The sequence below is a fragment of the Sceloporus undulatus genome, unplaced genomic scaffold (assembly GCF_019175285.1).
Source record: "Sceloporus undulatus isolate JIND9_A2432 ecotype Alabama unplaced genomic scaffold, SceUnd_v1.1 scaffold_21, whole genome shotgun sequence".
Taxonomy (NCBI): Eukaryota; Metazoa; Chordata; class Lepidosauria; order Squamata; family Phrynosomatidae; genus Sceloporus; species Sceloporus undulatus.
Genome location: NW_024802943.1, coordinates 1,130,157 through 1,151,702, shown reverse-complemented (window position 1 = coordinate 1,151,702; position 21,546 = coordinate 1,130,157). Strand labels below are relative to the sequence as shown.

General features: G+C 41.5%; 1 protein-coding gene across 2 annotated transcripts in view; it reads left to right on the top strand.

The window, feature by feature from the left end:
• Positions 1–13,096: 13,096 nt before the first annotated feature.
• Positions 13,097–21,546, top strand: part of LOC121917505 (protein phosphatase 1 regulatory inhibitor subunit 16B-like) — a 162,095-nt gene continuing 153,645 nt past the window's right edge. For both annotated transcript variants that reach the window (XM_042443531.1, XM_042443530.1), the window contains exon 1: positions 13,097–13,241. The gene's annotated coding sequence lies outside the window, so the exon portion shown is untranslated. The remainder of the gene's footprint in view (positions 13,242–21,546) is intronic.

Sequence of the window (21,546 nt, the reverse complement as noted above, 5' to 3'; positions counted from 1 at the left end):
ATCACTGTTGTGCCATGTTTGCATATGCCATTACTTCGCATGTGCCAGAGTCAGAGCTGTGAAATTCAGTTATCATTTGACTAAAGCAAGCTATGTTTGCAGCATAGATCCAAGTTACAGCTCAGCAGCAGAATAAGTGAGAAGAGTCAGATCTGGCATGGGAGAGGGAGTGTTCAGGAATTACCAGACAAAAGCAACATGAACTGCTAAGACTGAGCAGTTAACAGCTTTTTAAAATATATATATTTTAAAAAACAGACTACAGATGTCTAACACAAACCCCTCTAGAGTTACCTTTTTGAAATTTCATTGGGTTAATTCCCTCTTTAGGGTTTACTGCAAGAGCAGGAAAGGAAAGGTGTGGCCCTCCAGATGTTGCTGAAGTGCAGCTCTCAACTTTCCTCCCCATTGGCTCTGCTGACAAGGGCTGCTAGGAATTGTAGCCCACCTATAGTAGACTGTGTCCCCAGATTTTGGTATGGATGTGTGAAAATAATTAAGTCATAGGTATTACAAGTCACTGGCCAGCCCAGCCTTCCATGAAAGAGCATTCCAAAGGATGGAAGCAGGCACTGAGAAGGCTCTCTCATCTCATCCTGACCAAGCGAGATAAAGCCTTCCCTTGAAGATCTTAGATTTCTTGGAGGTTCTTTGTGGGGATATAGTGGCCTTTCAGATAGTCTAGACTCAAGCTGTATAGGGCTTTATAGGTAATGACTAGTACTTTTGAATTTTACCTGGAAATGAACCTAGCCAATTATGCTGTTTCAACAAAGCAGATATATGCTCTCTATAACTGGCCCCAGGCAGCATTCTGGCTGCTGCATTTTGAACCTGCTTCCCATAGCCCTGTGAAGTCTCCTTTTATGATACCATTTTACCATGTTCATCAGATGTCCTTTCCTTTAGACAATGCTGCCTTCCTGCCCAGCAAACAGTAATCTGATTTGATGAAATCTTTTACTTTGATGTAGCTGTGCAGATATAGTGTTTGACATCAAATTAGGTTTTTCAACTGAACTTCTAACCTGAACTTCAGTCTTGATGTGATTTACTCTGCCTTGTGCTTAAGTGATATGAACAGCTCTTCTTTTAGAAGGCACATTCAGCATAAGACTTAATTGGTCTATTTCTACAAAAAGAGTAAATTGATACAAGTCTAACATCAAACATGGCAATGTTCAAAAATCACTGCAAAACATGTCAGCCTTCCAGGATACTCTGTTGCTGACTTCAAAAAGAATTAACCCATGACTAGAATAGGAACAAAACATTTAAAAAATATACAATTTGTGTTAATCATTGCATCAATGTATTGTGCTACCATCCAGGTATTTTCAAATACCCATTTAAAAACTAAGTATCATTATTTATCTCTTTGAAATTCAGTTCCCTCTGACTCCACTGATGACAATTCTCCACTCACCTGCATATACAATGATCTACCAATGGAGATGACCTTTTATATATCTGACAAAGTGGGCTTTAATCCATGAAAGCATACATCATAATAAACTTGGTTATTCTTTGCAGTGCCACAAGACACTGATGATTATAGGGCTTGGGCTGACTTATATATCCCTCACTGCAACAATTCTTTTATAAATCGTTCTTCAAAAATATTGTTATTACACCAAAGTAATCAATGTTAGATGATAAAAGAATCATCCTCTTCTCTTTCAAGATGTCCCTTTTAGCATCTACCTCACAGCTCTGAAATTCTATTCCTCCCTGAGCAAAACCTTAAGTAACCTCCATTTCTATTTTTCTGTTCTTATTCCCTCCTACTGCCCCTCTCAATCTCTAAAGCTTTTGCAATCCTCTTATTTTACAGTCAACTCTGGATTAATAGATATGGGGATCAGCCCCACTTTGGCTATTGAAGCAGTTGGCAGTTTCCCCCACAAAGAAACCAAAACAGAGTTACCATTTCCACCACCCCCAGCCAACTACCATAGTATTTGCAGCTGCTTGATGTCTAGGTATTAGTATTAATGTTGATCCCTTTACTACAAAGAGAATCAATTGCTGTTTTCCACACAACAAATCATAAAGGCCCACTAAACTAGTGTTTTATGCCCTTGGTTAACCCTAGTAACAAAATAAGCATACATCTCAGAATTCCTTTTAAAGGTTGCAATCCTATATCCCCTTTTCTGGTACAAAGCCCCACTGAATTTAGTGGTTTTCTTTATGAGCAGGAGGGGCCTAAATACCTTAAATGCACCAGATCTTGTCTAATCTTGGAAGCTAAGAAAGTTCAATCCCGGTAAGTACTTGGATGGGAGACTGCCAACAAATACAAGGCTACATTTTAGAGGAAGAAATTGGCAAAACGACATCTGAGTATTCCTTGCCTAAGAAATGCATGGTGTTCCCATATGTCAACTAGTGACTTGAAGGTGCACGCACATATATGCTTATGAGCAGTCATGTTTGAGGTCACTTCTTATGTTTAAGAAAATTTCACCTCCAGTTCCATTATCCACATACAACTTGATTTCACATCTTAAACCAGGGTGGGGGGAATCCCACTTTGGAAACTTTTAATCAGTTCTCAAAGGAAGGGAGGGCAAAGGGAATCTTAAAATCCATACCCTCTCCCTTCCAGATATCCTCTAATTTTCACCAAGGGTGCATCTACACTGTACACTGTAGAATAATGCAGTGCCATGGCTTCATCATACAGACTCCTGGGATTTGCAGTTTTGTGAGGAACCAGCACTTGTTGGGATAGAAAACTAAAAACTTTGTAAAACTGCAAATCCCATTATTCCATAGGCTGGAGCTACAGCACTCAAAGTGGTGTCAAACTGCATTATTTCTACAGTGCAGATGCACCCCAAGTCATATTTTCCTTCCCTGCTGTAGCTTTCTAAAAACAGGAGCTATGGGGCCATCACAAAAGGTAAGCAGGGGGAGGCATCAGCTCTTGCAATATAACCAATGCTCTTTACTTACCTGGTCCTGTGTCAGTGCTGGAAAGGTCATGCAAGCATTTTAATTTGTACCATATGTGGGAACCTAGTGACGTTTTCTTTCTGACACACACTCCTACAGTTCTGTCCTTGGAAGACCACAGGTAATCCTCTTATTTACTAAAATACAGATTATTTGTCTTGTGTTTCAGGATTTCTTGCAACTTAGCTCCACTTTGACTGATTGTTTCTGTCTTTATGCCAGTCTTGGAAACCATGTGGTCATGCAGATGTTGTTGGACTGCAGTTTCCAGGTAGCCAGCATAGATGATGGTGGAAAATGTTGTAATCAAACAACATCTACAAATTTGCATGATTCTTACACCTACCTTAAATTGATGTAGAGGGCTACAAAGTCATTCACTCATTTAGGACTCCTAACATTCTAACAATTAAGGGTGTAGTTGAAACAAGAATATGACTGACTATTGCACAATCCTAATGGTAATACATTAACAGTAATACAATCACTTTGGTACTGTGATACAGATGCTGGTTGAAATTTTGAGAAGTAAAAGTTTATTTCAAGGCACTCATTTAATTTCTGTTGCACTAAATGTGTCATTCTTTAAACTTTTGTGGGGAAATGATTAGACTTGCTGCAATTGGCAATTTGTTTTGGTGAATTCTACTATGAAAGCATCTCATTTAAAAACAGGCAGGTTGGTTTTGTTGTTGTTGTTGTTGTGTGCCTTAAAGTCATTTTTCTCTTATAGCGACCCTAAGGTGAACCTATCATGGGGTTTTCTTGGCAAGTTTCTTCAGAGGGGGTTTGCCATTGCCATCCTGAGGCGGAAAGAGTGTGACTTGCTCAAAAGCCATAATTTTGCCCCTCCCCCAATGGGCCCTCTATTTATTCATGAGGTCAGCTTATGATCAACTATAGACAGTAATCTGGCCTGAAGAGGCTTTCCATGGAGGTCTTTCCTCATTCAGAAAGCAGGCAGTGATGTCTCTTCTACAGTCTCAGCTGCTATTTGCAGATGCCCAGTAAACCCCAACCTAAGTGTGTAAGCCAACATTCTACACTCAGTAGGTCCACTGAGTTTGGAACAGTGGTTCCCAACAATGAGTTTGCAGATGTTGTTGAACTTCAAATCTCACAACTTCTAACCAGCATATTTTATGACTGATCAAGAATGGTGGTAGTTACATTGACATCCAACAACATCAGGGAACCCAATATTGGGAAGTACTGATCTAGAACAGGGATGGTCAACTGTGCAGGGGGCAGACACCATTTTCCCACCCTGATCTCACCTGGAGGGATGCACCAGTCAGTTTTGGTGTGCCCAAAGTGATGCAACATCACTTCTGGTCACCTTTTTGGTTTATTTTTGGTGATTAGGTGAGGTTTGGGTGGCTGAGGAGAAGTAAACCATTGTGATCTGGGCATAATTGAAACAGTGGTACACGCACTGGTAACCTCTCATCTAGACTTCTGTAATGCGTTCTACTTGGGGCTACCGTTGTACCAAGGTTGGAAGCTTCAATTAGTACAAAATATGGCAGCCAGACTGGTCAAGGTCTGACCATATAACACCTATTTTGAAAGATCTTCACTGGCTCCCTATTAGCTTCCGGGCACAATACAAGGTGTTGGTTATGACCTATAAAGCGCTATATGGCTCGGGTCCGAGTTACTTGCGGGACCACCTCTCCTCATACAATCTGCCCTGCATCATTAGAAAATTGGGCAAGAATTTATTGGAAACTATGAATCCCAAATATGCTTCCACTTCACAAAGAGCCTTTTCAATAAGGGCTCCTAGATTGTGGAATAGCCTTCCTGAGGACATCTGATTGGTGCCCTCACTAGAGATATTCAGGAAAGCAGTGAAAACCAAACTATTCCACCAAGCATATCCAGATATGTTATACGATAATGACTGACATGCCCCTGAATGAGATGCTGTTTATTTGCCGATTGTACTGTATTGTGTATTGTATGCTTATTCTTAACCATTAGTTTATATGTTGGATTTAATCTTCATAATTGGTTAGAGAATTTTAATTATATGTACTGTGATTTTATTAGTCTGTAATCACGCTTCAATCCAATTGGGAGAAGCAGGGAAACACAAATAAAATTTATTATTATTATTATTATTATTATTATTATTGGGGCAGGTTTCAGACAAAAAGAAATCGTCCCCAAATTGGCTTGAATTAAAAAAAAAACATTATTATTTTTTTTGTCCAGGGGCTTCTGGGGCTGCATTTCGGACTCCAAAAGGCCACGCTTTGTCTACCTCTGATCTAGCGTGATAAACTGGCATTTGATTGAAATGACTTTAATAGACATACCAGACCTGGAAACGGTGCCCTATGTGGAGCAGCTTAGGGAGCTGGGTATGGTTAGCCTGAAGAAGAGAAGGCTATTAGGTAATGAGTGATGTTTAAATATCTGAAGGGATGTCATATTGAGAATGAAGAAGGGTTGTTTTCTTCTGCTGCAGAGACTAGGACATGGAGCAATGGATTCAAACTACAGGAAAACAGATTCCATGTAAGCATTAGAAAGAACTTCCTGACAGTAAGAGCTGTTTGACAGTGGAACACACTCCCTTGGAATGGAATGGTGGAATCTCCTCTTTTGGAGGTTTTTAAACAGCGGTTGGATGGCCATTTGTCAGGGGTGCTTGATTCTGTGTTCCTACAAGGCAGGGTTTGGACAGGATGGCTCTTGTGGTCTCTTCCAGTTCTATGTTTCTATTCACTGCATTTACTAATTTTGGCAAGTTCCATTGGGTTTATCCTATTACCACATACATGCACAGAACTGTTAGATGTCACTTGTTAGATACATTAAATCAATAAGAATTTGGTATGTCAACACTTAAGTTGTGTTGATTCAATGGGTCTCCTCTAGTTGGGCTTAATCATTTAGTGTAGGACATAGTCTCTTCTGACACTTTAAAGGTTAATAGATTTATTGTGGTATAAACCTTCAGGAACCAGAGCCATTTCATTTGATAATGAAAGTGCTAGTACATTGCTGCGCATCCAGTAAGTTTGATTAGTCTTACTCCCAGGTAAGTGTACTCAGGATTTTGTACTATATATGTTGTCTTAAAGATGGTGTGTGTGTGTTGTTTTGGAGATCTTGTGTGGGGTTTTTGTTTTGTTTATCTGCATGCTGACTGATATTTACTGTGACATCTAAACTGTTGTTGTTTCTATTGCAAAAATAACAAACCAGTGACATCTGGTGCTGATAATCAAGTAAATGCTACAGATAAATTCACACTTTCTCCCAACTTTGTTCCCCTTCTTTCCACAGTAATATAGGTAAAATCATATCCTGCATATTGTCTTTTTTAGTTAAATGTTTATTATATGCATTCCTTATAAACTACCTAGAGCTGTCTACAGAACAGTAAAATACACTAACACAATAAAAGCAATAAAGTACATGTTACAGAAACAGTAAAAGGCATAAAACAGGAGGCAGAAATCCTCATGCTGGTCCCTACAGAGGTATTATTATACTACAGTTCCCATTATCCTACAGTATGCTTTAGGCTAATAAAGAGAGATCTTGTATATCATATGTTGCGTGCATTGTTACTCCATATATAATCCAATCCTACACATGTTTCCTTAGAAGTCCATCTGACTTCAATGGGACTTATTCCTTAGCAAATATACTGCAGCTTATTCTTGAGTTTCTCTTAAGTAAATCGTTATCTGAAATTTTCATTACCAGTCAACGTCCGGTCTGTAATTTTCCTTTCTGTTTTTTAGGCTGGATACTTGAACACATTAATTTTCCATCTGGGTCAGAATACTGTGTCAGATTCTCCCATCCCCTGAGATATATGATTTGGTTTTCATTCCCCTATCTAGCATGGATACATTTAAAGCATACCAATTTAGGTTAGCCACTTTCTACTGCTCAGAAATAATGATTTTGTACTCTTAAGGGCCTACTCAGGCTTGCTAGTAGCAAACTAAAGGAAGACTCCTCCCGTCCTTTAACAGATAAGATGTCAGGTCCAGCCCTACCATTTGACAGAATGAGGTGGCTGCTTCATTACTTGGCATGTTATTAAAGAGTAGTAATTTGTTAGCTATTTAGTTTCTTTTTGCTATATTGTTACACACTGCCTCAGGTACCAAAATAACATGAATTGCCCTTGGAACTGTGCATTTGAACTTGGTGGAGGTTACCATTTATTTCTCAGGCTGATGCAGAAATAAAGCACTTTGACACCACTTTAACTGTTGTGACTTGATGCTACAGAATTCTGAGATTTGTAGTTGTGTGAGATATTTAACCTTCCTTCTCAGAGAGTTCTGGAGCTCCACCAAACTACCAATGATTTAATTTTTACCTGCAGTTTAAGCTGTCCCTGACTGTAGGGCCATGTTTTTAGCAGCATTTCTGTCTCTAGAATGAACAGGTGAGACTGTTTATCCCCATGCCATTAAATGTTTCTGTATGTTTAATGTTATTAAGCCCAAAAGCAGGGCAGGCTGGTTTTCTTCCCTGACCAGTTGGCAATTTTTATTAAGGAATGTTCTCCTCCTTTGAATATGTATTGCAGCAGATTCTACAGTGTCCTTGGAGTTCCTCAAAGACCAACAGAATGACATTTGCCACAGTCTAGTACGGTGGTCCCTTGGTATCCACTGGGATTGGATTCCAGTATCCCCCATGGATACCAAAATCCGTGGATGCTCAAGTCCTCTTACATACAATCACATAGTAAGATGGTATACTCCTTATATAAAGTGGCAAAATCAAGGTTTGCTTTTTGGAATTTATATATTTTTGGAATATTTGCAAACTGTGGTTGCTTGAATTCATGGATGAAAAAATCTCTGGATATGGAGGACTCACTGCAGAGTGGGCCCGTGGTGTCTGCTGGGATTTGATTCCAGGACTCTCCACGGATAACAAAATCTGTGGCTGTTCAAGTCCCATTAAATATAATGGATAATATAAAATGGCAAAATCAAGGTTTGCTTTTTAAGTTTATCTATTTTTGGAATATTTTCAAACCATGGTTGCTTGAATTCATGGATAAAAAAACCATGAATCTGGAGGGCTCACTGTATATAGAAAAAGTGAGACTGTAGCTGCAAGCCACGGAAGAGGAGAAATGGGGCCTAGTAGACTGTGGCAGTACTGCACTGTGGGGAGAAGAGCATAAGGATTTTTTTCCAACTTAAGTGTCACTTTTTAAAATCATCATCATCATCATCATCCCACTACTCTATACAGGAAACCACAACAAGCATATCAACTCTAGCTAAGTTTATTATGGACCTACAGCTCTTAAGGTAAGCCTAGAGCAAAGTATATGTGGAAGATCTCTAATAAACACCAGCAGAGCGGAGCTTATCTTAACAGACCTGCTGCTTTAATCCATACCTCTGTCTGTTGCACTGTACTTAAAAGGTTGGCCGCTAAATACACTAATGAACTCCCAAGGACCTTGTGGAGGAAAAGCTGTATGTCTTATCATAACCCATACAGGCTTTTGATTGAGTATTGGCATTATAATCTAGTGGCTGCAATCGATTATTTTTGACAAGGACCTTCAACTTTTGCTTTTGATCAGATACTGTTTCCAATTACTTCTTTATTTTGTTGATTCATTAACTTATACTGAATAGTTTCAGACTGTTAATCAATCTAGCAGTGCAAATTGTGTCATGGCACATGCAACTAGACTTTCGTTGTCAGTTTTGGTTATAGACAAAAAGGATAATTTTGTCAGTAAAATGAATCTATATATGCATATGCAGGCATTTAATATTAAATATAATATAAGATTATTGGTTTAAAGGTATACACATTCTTAATGTACCTTATGGAAAGGAAGTCTAATTTAAGTTTTCCTTCCTGACTTTCAGGAAGATTGTCAAAGTTGTCTTGTTAGAGGTTTCTTTTAAAGCTGTCTGATCCCCTGTTTTACTGATGACTTTATTTTTTTATCAAGTTGTTAGTTTTTAAATTGATGTTAATTATTGTTACAGTTTGGAGCCATAATAATCATTTCTATTTTTTTAAAAAATTAAATTGTTATGCGCATATCTAAAGTTATGATTGGATATATATGTAAAGTATATCCTGAAGCAGATTAGTAACATAAAATTATATAAGGTAAGCCTAAATATTCTAAAGGCACCAAATCCTGTCTGATCTTCAAAGCTAAGCAGGAACAACTTTGGTTGGTACTTGGATGGGAGATTGCCAATGAATGCCAGGTGATGTAGGCTATATTTTAGAGAAAGGAACCAGTAAAACAACCTCTATTTCTTGCTTAAGAAAACCCTACTGGATTCATGGGGGTCACTCTAAATTGACAAGAAACTTGAAGGCGCTCACATTCACACATGTGATAACCTGGATATAATTCCCTCCTCGGAAGAAGGTAAACATTTAATGAAACAATTGCTACTGATTCTCAGCAGCAGCTGGTTTAGGAAGTCATGGCCATAACAAGTGTTTTTTTTAATGTTATTTTTTTACTGCATTTCAAGTTCAACTTGAAGATTGTTTAAAACAGGAACAATAAGATTTGAGGCTGTCATTGTTTCATCCCAAATGATAACTGCAATGCCAAATGAAATTCAAAAACACTGTTATTGACTTGATTCTGTTATTTAAAAAACATCACTAACTTCCTGTCTTTTAAGCAGCATGAGAGACTTGGCTTTGGCAGACTTCAAAGGTTTCTCACATTTTGGCTCTGCAGAAAATTCATTTTTATTCTACTTTTATTTATTTTGTTATAAAGAAGTTCTGGCTTAATAACATGTCTATGGAAATATTCATTTGTCCTGCACTTGTAACTCAAATTTTATTGTTAGGTGTATGTAAGATTGCAGTGCTCAACTGAGTTTATCCCTCTTCCCTTTTGCTGGATTGTATACCAGCCATAATTTTTAACAGCTGAAATCAACAAACCATTTGAGCTGAAAATGCATGTATCAAAATCAACTTTGTTTATAAACCTCAAAACCAAATAGATGAGAGTAATTCTTTTTGCCGTGGTCTAGACCAGAGGTTGAGAATCTTAAGCTGCATCCGCACCGCACAAATAATGCAGTTTGATACCACTTTAACTGCCAAGGCTCAATGCTGTGGAATTCTGGGAATTGTAGTTTTGTCAGATATTAAGTCTGCCCTGTCAGAGAGCTCTGGTGCCCCACTGAACTACAAATCCCAGGACTGTAGGTCCCACAGCCATCATAGCAAGCAGCTATGTTGGGCTGGCTAAAGGATTTTGGGGCTTGGAGTCCAGAACAGTAACTTCTGCCAGGCTCTGCTTGTATTTGAGGATTTTGTGTGGTTGCATTTGTGCAAGCAGAAAAACATTCCCCACGGTTACTGCATTCCTTCAGTGGAACTGAAGAAGTGGATTTAAATTTATGAAAGTCAGTCTTGGAGGTGAAACTGGATTGTACCTTCCTTTTTTTTCTGAAACAGGCAGATGGGCCGATTTAAAAAACAAAACACTCCCAACCTTGATTTCTCTCTGGTGCTGTCAGTTTTGCAAAAATAGCAATAAGGGACAGTCAACAGTCCTGGAGAAGAAGGACCTCTGGACACCCTGCCAGAAGTCCCCTAGATGGATGGCCCTTATCTGAAGGCCAGAAAGCTTGTCCCTTGCAGGCAGGATGGCCAGATGTCCTAAGGAGGACAACATTCATGGCATGCAGGGCTGAAAAGCGAGAAGTAGCTATCAACTACCTAAATTGTTGTTGTGTGCCTTCAAGTCGTTTCCAATTTATGGTGACCTAAGGCCAACCTATTATGAGAGTTTCTTAGCAAGATCTGTTCAGATTTCCATGAGTTGGAAATGACTTGAAGGCATACAAACAACAAGATTTTAAAATGTGTTGTCCTCCTTTGGACATCTGGTCACCCTGCCTGCAAAGGACAAGCTTTCAGGCCTTCAGATAAGGGCCATCCACTCAGGGGACCCCTGGCAGGGTGACCAGAGGTCCTCCTTCTCCAGGACCTGTCCTCCCTTTCAACCTTCTGCTATCCAGGAGAAATTCCAAACTGTCCTCCATCTGGAGCAGGGCTCAGAAGCACCAATTTTTCTTTCTAGGAGGGTTTGGAGCTTTTCTTTGGGCATGTTCTCCCTTTTTCCTTGCACGTCCTCCATTTTGTGGTGCCTTGGCCTCCTTTGCTGTGTGGCCATCAGGGTGATCAGAGGTCCTCCTTTTCTAGGCTGAGTGGGGGGGGGGGGGGCCCCCCCCGACAAGGGGTTTTTTAATTAAATAGACACCCAGGCCAGGTACAGACTTCTGGAAAGCGGCGGTCTGGGGCTGGTTTTAGGCCTTGGGAGTGCAGAGCGTCCGCACACTCCTGAGTCATACCATGCACTGCTGGCACCATCATGGCTTGGACCCATCAACATGGGAGCCGCCACGACGCAGGTGCAGTGCAACGTTCAAACATCGCTGCACTGTGCATGCATCATCAGTGCACGCGAGTGTGCCAATGGTGCAGGGTGTGCGGACTAAAAACTTGCTTTCAATGGGTTCTTTTTAGGCCTGACGGTGGCTGCGTTATTTGGGTGGTGCAGCCTCCTTGCACCAGAAAAATGGGCAGCTACAGGCCGCCCTTTCGGGGTGGTCTGTTGAGCCCCCCTGAGACCCTGCCATTCAACAACAGAAAAATACACAGATTTAACATGCAAATCGCTTCCTCTCAAGCAATAGAGTGTGTGTGTGTGAGTGTGTGTGTAAATATATATATATACACACACATACCCCACTCTCTTCTATGCCAGCATTCTCTGAGGATGTCAGCCACAGATACTGGTGAAACTCATCAGTCTAGAACATCAGGAGTGGTGTCACTAAGGGGGTGCAGACTGTACCAGGTGACACCCTAAAGGGGGGGGTGACACCACTTCTCCTCAAACACTTACCTTTTGGCAGAAATGGGCTGTGACATTCACCTACAGCTGCTTCCCTTTAAAATGCTTTAAAAGATGGTGGGAGTCGGGTGAAGCACAGTGGGAGGAGACAGGAGAGGACCCAGTTTTTTAAAAAAATTAAACCACCACATTTTAACCCCATCTTCACTATGCATAGGCAAATCCATTGATGATGTGCATAGGACATTGAAATTTGAAGGTATGGTTTTTGATTTCGCTGTTTGTTTATGTCACAGCTATTAGCATGACACTCAGCACTACGTGGGAACTATGAGTAACATCAGTGCAAAACAGCACGGCTAAGGATTCTGTATGGTGCGAAACGGGAAGAGGTCACTGGGTGGAGTGACCCCAAACCTAGTGACACTACTGCTCTGAGGGACTGTATGCATGAATTCCATTGACATGGTCTCCATCTAGAATATTCTGTGTACCCATCTCTTTATACTGCTTGATTTTTTAAAAAATTGTTTAACAGTGAGCTGTTTCAGGGCAATTTTAGTTATTGTCTTGGGTGGGTGGGGATAATGGACTTATTTGATATTGTTGTATTTTACTCTTTGTATACCACCTCGATCCTGACAGAGAGGCAGGATATAAATAATTATTATTAATAATAATTCTGCTGTGACCCTGCAAATGCAAACCACCCAGGGTGAGGGGGGGGGTTCCCAGCAGTCAGTGGATCATTCATTAAATAGACCCCCTTAGGCCTTGCCATTCAACAACAGAACAATACATAGACCAACATGGAAATTGCTTCTTCTCAACCAACTGTATATATGCCCCACTCTCTTCCATGCCAGCATTCTCTGAAGATGCTCCTGGCAAAGAGTCAGGACCAAACTCTTCTAGAGCATGGCCTCATTGCCCAAAATACCCACGAAAGAAACGATCCAGTGGTGGTGTGTTCCTAGTAGGGTTTGGAGGAGCTTGCCTTGACCCTCGGGGCCTTTCTGTGCTGGGCTTTGGGAGGAGGAAGAGGAGGAGGAAGAAGAGGAGGAGGAGGACCGCAGCTTGATCAGCTCCGCTCCTGCGCGCACCTGCGCTGCTGGCCTGCGCTCCCTCCTTCCCTCTTTCCCTCCTTCCTTGCTCGGGCTGAGCATCCCTGCTCCTGGCTCCTCCGCCTCCGAGGAGGGACCAGGGAGGAGCCTTCCATCCCCAGCCTCCTTTTCTGCCTCTGCTGCCTCCTTCCCAGCTGGGCTTCTCCCCGCCAATGGCTCTAGACTAGAGCTCCCTCGCTGAACCCGAGTGGATCCGGTTTTGCGGGCTCTTGCGCTGCAGCTGCTGCTGCTGCGGAAGTCTGGCCAGCTGGCTCTGGGTGCGGATCCTACTCCTGCTGCTTGGCGTCCCCGTGAGTGACAGGGCCGGGGGGTGGGTGGGTTTTTTATATTATTATTATTTGGTGCCTGCCACTTCCTTCCAGGGTCCAACTTCTCTTCTAAGGCTGCATCCACATTGGAGAATGATTATGCTTTGGAACTGCTTTAAGTGCCCTGGCTCCATGGTATGGAATTCTGGGAATTGTAGTTTGAGGCACATAAAGTAGTATCAAACCGTATTATTCCTGCACTGTGGATGTATCCTAGATCACTTCCTTCCCTTGCTGCCATTTACCTTTTCCTCCTCCTTCTCCTGATGCTCTTTCCTCTGGAGAGCTTCTTTCTCAGCCCTCCTCCTCCTCCTCCTCCTCCTCCTCTTCTTCTTCTTCTTCTTCTTCTTCTTCTTCTTCTTCTTCTCCAGGCTGGAGAAAAACTTCCCCAGTGTTTCGTTTCAAAGGTTTAAGAAGCCCAGGTTAGTCAGAAGGCACTGAATTAGACTCATGGCTTCTATGGGGAGAAATGATATTAATATTAATATCAATATTAATAATAATATTTGTTTTGTAATCCACCTTGATTCCTTCAGGAAAAGGTGGGATATAAATAATAATAATTAAGAATAATAATACATTTTATTTATATGCTGCCTCTCCCGTAGGATCGAGGCGGCTAACAACATTGAGTAAAACACAGTATGAAATACAACGTGCAGTTAAAATACATCCCATTAATTCCCTCCCTCCCCCTCGTCCATGCTACAATGAAATATCATTAAACAATCAAAAAGTTAAGAATTAATAGAATCACAATAATCAATAATCAATAATCAAGCCAGTTAGAAACAAGGGGATGGGCAGTTTGGGTGTTCACTTTGATGGCATGTGCCCATGGGAGACCAGGTGGGTTATTCAGAGAAGACAATCATAGAATCATAGAGATGGAAGAGAACTCGCCTGAGCCAGTCAGCCCAACCCCCTGCCATGCCTCATGATGATGATAATGATGATGGTGATAGTGGTTTGAGTGTTGGACTATGACTCTGGAGATCAGGATTTGATTCTCAGCTCAGCCATGAAACCCACTGAATGACCCTAGGCATGTCACACCTTCTCAGCCTCAGAGACAGGTAATGGCAAACCACTGAACAAACCCACTGGGCCCACCATGGCTCTAAATCCTGACCTCTTCCTTCTGGCGCTAAGCCTCCATTTGACATTGCCCACAATAAAACCCAGTGGGTGACCCTGGACAAGTCACACTCTCTCTCCGCCTTGAATGGCTTGAAGGCACACAACAAACAACAACAACAACCATGGCTGCCCACAAGCTGCATTTCACACATTACTCTTCCCCAGAAGTGTGGGCCTTGACTGTGAATACTCCTCCGGTGCTACTATTCCCATGGTCTCTAAACACGTGGGAGGTTTGTGGTTTGCTGTCTTCTTTTCTAGTCTCCATGTGAGTGAAGGGGGAGAAGTAGCGTGCACTCTGCACATGGTTAGAGGTGCTTCTGCCTTCTTTGGTTGGTTTCAGTGATGCAAAAGTCTTAGGAGGAGAGGGCTGAACCGTGCTTAAGCTTGTCTTGTGAATCTGTATTTGGCATTTCTGGCTTCTGAAACTAAAGGAGTCAGAAAACAACAAAATCCACGCTGTTGTGATATCTTTATTGGGCCAACCTCAGGGCGCAAAATACATTGTGCTAGATTTTGAAGCTTCACTGGCTTCTTGATCAGCCAAAAGATATATGATAAAAAGCCTGCCAGGGACCTTGTTGTGGTCACATAGGCTGTATCCACGCTACAGAAAGAGTCCAGTTTGACACCACTTTAACTGCCATGGCTCAGTGCTGAGGAGTTCTTGGAACTGTAGTTTGTTGTGGCACCAGAGTTCTCTGACAGAGAAGGCTAAAAAAACTACATTTCCCAGAATTCCAGAATGGCAGTTAAAGTGGAGTGAAACTGGATTCTTTCTGCTGTGCAGATGCAGCCATTGTCTCTGTATTTTTGGTTGTGATGGTATAGGAAGTGTGTGTAGCCATAAACTGAGGAGCCCTCCCCTATTTAGGGCCATATGATGAATGGGAACTGAGACAATAAAACACAGTCAATGTGGCGAGGAATCAAGTCATTGTAGGACAGTGCTTTTGCTGTGCCCGATGGTGAAGGGATCTCCATGTCTTTTCATGCTTCTCTACAGCATGTGTGTGTGCATGCAGTATTTGTATGCATGTTTCTCTGGCAGCTTGTGGGAGGCTTTATGCCATGGATGGCTAGATGATCTCCAAGCTGTGGGCAGGTGCAATGTGAATCCTCCCTCCCATTTGTGGCTTGGCTCTTTTCTTGTTCAGGGCTGCTATTGCTGCTCTTCTGCATACCTCTGGTGAATAAATATCAGTTGTTTCCTGACACCCATCTGCTATTTTAATACCATTGCACTGCATGCCTCCACCGCCCCCACCACCACCTCCTCCTAATACCAAAGAGTTGGAAACAATGTCAGGGAGTAAAATGGTGTGTTAGGTTGAAGGTGATGTGCTACCCCCCACCCCCCACCCCCCATTTTAGGAAGCCAGAGGGATGTTTGAATGGCAGTGTTGGATGGGTTTGCTGAGATACAGGAGACTCTTCTGTGGATGGGGCTGAGGTGGATGTATCCCCTGGGTATAAGTGGAGGGAACGGTGATGGAGGGCAAGATGGGAACTTCAATCTCTTTTTAAAAAATGTCACATTGAATCTTTAAAAGTGCCACTGTTTAAACAGGTATCATGATCCTTTGTAACCTCAGTTTTTAAGGCCAAGTCCTAGTGCTAACTAGAAGAGACCCATTCAGGTATGGCAACAGTGATGTACGCTCCATTGATTCAGTGAATTTACTTTAGTTGGGACTGACTAGTAGATTGAGTCCTAAGCATGCAAACGTAGCTGCATTTAAAAAGAATCTGAAATGCCATGAAATGTGAAGTATTTGTTATAATAATATGCTCATTTTATTTTGGTGGGTGAGTGTTGTCTTGTTTTTCTGAGAGTAAGCAAAGTGACATCAGAGTAAGGTATATCTGGGGTCAGAAGTGTGTGTGTAAAGAGAGAAAATATGCACTGTCTTCTTACTTGAGTATTGAAGGGTATTCTTGGGTTGAAGGCATGTTGTCTGGGCTCACTGTAGGCCTTTTAGGATAGCATGGCATGTGGAGAAAATACAGGCTCTGTCCGCAACCCACAGAGTGGGGTCCCTGATAATTCAGATGAACAAGGTTCATTACATGTGTGTATGTGAGGCAGCAGACGTGATCCTGAACCCACCATATACACAAAGTTATCTAGAAAGTCTTTCTAGGGCTACCATATATACTCAACTATAAGTTAACTTCATGTATAAGTCTAGAGCACGTTTTGGGGCCAAAATTATGGCTTTTGATATGACCCATGGGTAAGTCATGGGTAAAACTTAGGGACATGTAACAAAGGATGTAAAGGATGAAACAAAGGAAGGTTATACCAAAGAACTTGCAAAATTCTGGCAAGGCTGGTGCTTCTTTAGGTGTTCCCAGGATGGCCATTTGCCATTCTACTCAGAGAAGTGGATGGCTCCTTTAAAAAAATTAAAACACAGTCCTTAAGTTGACCCATGGCTAAATCGGCCCAGGTTTTTGGGGGTCAATTTTGACTAAAATGTCTAGACTTATACATGAGTTTAAATAGTAGCTTTGGTTTTGAAGCATGAAAATTTTTTTGAAAATATTTGGTAGAATCAATATCTCCATCAAGTGCCATATTGTATAGAGAAGTGCCTTGGCCAAGCTTCAGTTTGACCCTTTTTAGGGGAGAATAAATCTGACCATAGTGGTTCAAGTAATATGCTATGCATGGGGCTGCCCTTGAAAAGTGTTTGGGAGCCACAGCTAGTACAAAATAGTGTCCAGATTGTGATCAGATGTACATTTTAGAGACCACATAACACCACTCTTACACAAACTACAGTAGCTTCATATTTGCTTTCAAGATCAATTCAAAGTGCTGGTCTTAAGCTATAAAGCCTTAACAGCTTGGGACCAAGATCTCAGAAATGACCCCTCTCTCCCCTATGAGCATGCCTGAAATCTAAGTTCCTCAGTGGAGGCCCTGTTAAATGTCTGACTACTCTATGAGGCCTGGTTGGTGGATGCACATGATGGAGGTTTCTCCATAGCATCACTTTGCTTGTGGAACTCCCTCTCAAGGACATTCAGTTTGGCTCCATCCCTTCTGAGTCTCCGATGGGCAGTGAAGGATTGTACTATTTTGGCTGGCCATTTGATCTTGAATTTAGGATGGCTTCTCAGGCTTTTTAAAAACTGTTTTAGTGCTGGTTTTTAAAAGCTGTTTCTAAAACTGTTTTTAGAACTATATTTAAAAAAAAAGACTTTAATATGTTAATTGGTTTTTATAGAGAGCCAGCATGGTGTAGTGGTTTGAATGTTGACTCTGGAGACCAGAGTTTGACTCCCAGCTCAGCCATGAAACCCATTGGATGACCTTGGGCTAGTCACATGCTCTCAGCCTCAGAGGAAAGCAATGGCTAACTGCCTCGAAACAAATCTTGCCAAGAAAACTCCATGATAGTTGCACCTTCGGGTCACCATAAGTTGGAACGCTTTGAAGATGCATTACACCAATAACAACAGTCATTTATTTAATGGTTTTAAAACTCTTTTTTTACCTATTGTGCATTGTCTTTGAAGCCCTGGTTGGATGAACCATGACAGACAGACAGACAGACAGACAGACAGACAGGGAGATGGAATAGCATGGGTAAAATAACCAATGTAAAGTTTCATCTTCCACTCCTGGGTATTAAATATCTGTGTTAATTCACTTAAATATTTGTCTATTAATAGGCAGAGATTATTCCCTTATATCCCATCCTGGTGCCTTCAAAATATTTAGGATTCCTATTCCAAACCTACTCAAAAGTTAGTAGCGATGGGTGTTGTTATCAAAATATCAGGAAGGCAACAGGTTTTACTTGCATGCTCATACAGTCCGTGAGTGTTATTATTCACTGCTGTGGTGTCACAGTAAATCTGGCAGAAGCATCACAACCCTTGGGTTTAGCTGAAAGGGGTTGCTGTGGCATTGTACTCTTGACCTCAAGGGTATTTTAGTGATAGGTGAAGTTGTTATAAAGAGTCCCTTGGATAATCTAGTTTAGCCCTCCTACATCAAGGAGGATAAGGCAGTGTGTTAATCCTGGTGAACTGCTTTGGTACCAGAGGGCATTTTCTTCCATTACACAAATGGCATTGGAGTTACTGTTAACCAGAATTTCTGTTATTATAGTGATAACATTTTAAAATGAGGGGGCTGCTTCCTGTTATGTTGTGGCGTTTAGAGGCTTCATTTTCAGTTTTCCTCTTCCTTGACAGTAGTAGAGGTAGCATTTTTAAAACATGAAATACACCATTCAAAGACTAGGAAAGAAGAACTGGGACATCAGTACTTGATTGACTGCTCCACTGCAGTCTTTTGCAGAGTCTTTCAGGGCCAATGTAGAAGTTTAATTTGGAGGAGAAAGGGGAAAAAAGTATAACTTCAGGTTTTTGGCAGTAACCTTGTCTGAGAACAGTTGTTCCACATAAATGGTGATCATACTGAAATGTCCCATTTATGAAGGTATGGGCCCCTTTATAGCATTTCTTATTACATAATAGAGTGCATCTGATGAAGTGAGCTGCAGTCCAAAAATATTAAAATAAAAAGTGTTAGCCTTTAAGATATCACAAGAAAGACTTTTCATTGTTTGCTGTATGCTACAGCCTACTCACATACTTAACCCACCTTGAAATAATAAATCATAGAATCATAGAATCATAGAATCATAGAGTTGGAAGAGACCACTAGGGCCATCCAGTCCAACCCCCTGCCATGCAGGAAATCTAAATCAAAGCATCCCTGACAGATGGCCATCCAGCCTCTGTTTAAAGACCTCCAAGGAAGGAGACTCTATCACCCTCCGAGGGAGTGCATTCCATTGTCGAACAGCCCTAACTGTCAGGAAGTTCCTCCTAATGTTCAGGTGGAATCTCTTTTCCTGCAGCTTGCATCCATTGTTCCGGGTCCTGTTCTCTGGAGCAGCAGAAAACAAGCTTGCTCCCTCCTCAATATGACATCCCTTCAAATATTTAAACAGGGCGATCATATCACCTCTTAACCTTCTTTTCTCCAGGCTAAACATCCCCAGCTCCCTAAGTCGTTCCTCATAGGGCATGGTTTCCAGACCTTTCACCATTTTTGTCGCCCTCCTTTGGACACGCTCCAGTTTCTCAATGTCCTTTCTGAATTGTGGCGCCCAGAACTGGACACAATATTCTAGGTGGGGCCTGACCAAAGCAGAATACAGTGGCACTATTACTTCTCTTGATCTAGACACTATACTTCTATTCATGCAGCCTAAAATAGCTGCCGCATCACACTGTTCACTCATGTTCAACTTGTGGTCTACTTGGACTCCTAGATCCCTTTCACACGTAGTTTCATTCAGCCAGGTGTCACTCATCCTATATCTGTGCATTTTATTTTTCCTCCCTAAGTGCAATACCTTACATTTCTCCGTGTTGAATTTCATTTTGTTAGCTTTGGCCCAGCTTTCTAGTCTATTCAGGTCATTTTGAATCTTGATCCTGTCCTCTGGGGTATTAGCTATTCCCCCTAATTTGGTATCATCTGCAAATTTGATAAGTATGCTCCCAATTCTGTCATCCAGGTCATTGATAAAGATGTTGAATAGCACTGGGACCAGGACAGAGCCCTGTGGGACCCCACTGGTCACTTTTCTCCAGGATGAAAAGGAGCCATTGTTGAGCACCCTTTGGGTTTGGCCGGTCAACCAATTACAGATCCATTTAACAGTTCCTTTGTCTAGCCCACATTTTACAAGCTTGTTTGCAAGAATGTCATGGGGAACTTTGTCAAAGGCCTTACTGAAATCAAGATATACTATATCCACAGCATTCCCTTCATCTACCAAGCTGGTAATTTTATCAAAGAAAGAGATTAGGTTTGTCTGGCATGACTTGTTTCTCTGAAACCCATGTTGACTTTTTGTAATTATGGCATTGCCTTCTAGATGTTCACAGACTCTCTGTTTAATGATCTGCTCCAGAATCTTTCCTAGTACTGATGTCAGACTAACTGGACGATAATTATTGGGATCCTCTTTTTTCCCCTTTTTGAAGATGGGGACAACGTTTGCCCTCCGCCAGTCTGCTGGGATCTCTCCTGTTTTGCAGGAGTTTTCAAAGATTATTGCCAATGGCTCCGATATTACATTTGCCAGTTCTTTTAATACCCTTGGATGGAGTTCATCTGGTCCCGGAGACTTAAATTCATTTAGATTAATAAGGTGTTCCTCTACTATCTCTTTACTTATTCTGTGCTGAAATTCCCCTATTCTGTCCTCTGCTCCATTATCCTCAGGTTGAACACCCTGAGAAGACTGAGGCAAAGAAGGTGTTGAGTAATTCTGCCTTTTCTCTGTCTTCTGTTAGCATTTTGCCATCTTCTCCACGCAGTGGCCCTACCGTTTCCTTCTTCTTCCTTATTATTCTCCTTCATAAAATTCAGTGAAATTATAATTTGTATCCCACACTGTCCTTCCCAGTTTAGGTAGGAGCCATGTTTAAAATAGTGAAAAAAAGGAGTTAATTAAAATAACTAGTTAGTAATAGCATCCCCTCCAGTCCAGGTTAGTCCAGTCTAATTCACCTTTCCAGTACATACAGAAACACTTGTTGGTTGTCATCAAGATAGTTCCTAGCTTGCATTTCTTCAACGGAGCTCAGAGTGGCATACATGGCTCTCCCTTACCTTTCATCTTCACATTACCTTGGTAGCATTAGGTTGTGATGATAGAAAATGTTCGTCCTATGGTATGTTGTGAAACATTGGGTGCCATCTTAGACGAGTCATGTCTAGTCCAGATAGACAATTCATTTTGATTAGCAGTAACTCTTCACAGTAGAGTGCTCCAGTTCAGGATTTCAGCTAGCCAGTGTAGTGTTGTGGTTTGAGTATTTGACATTGGACAGTGGTTTGCAACCATTGGTCTTCCAGAGGTTTTAGACTTCAGCTCCCATAATTCCTGACTGTTGACCAAATTGACTGTGGCTTCTGAAACCTGAAGTCCTAAACAAATAGAGGACCAAAGGTTGGGAACCATTGGATTAGGATACTGGGAGACCACGGTTCTAATCCTCACTTGGCCATGGAAGCCCACTAAGTGAATTGAGCCAAATCACTCTCTTTTAGCCACGGAAAAAGGCAAGGGCAAACTCTCTGTGAACAAATGATGCCAAGAAAAAC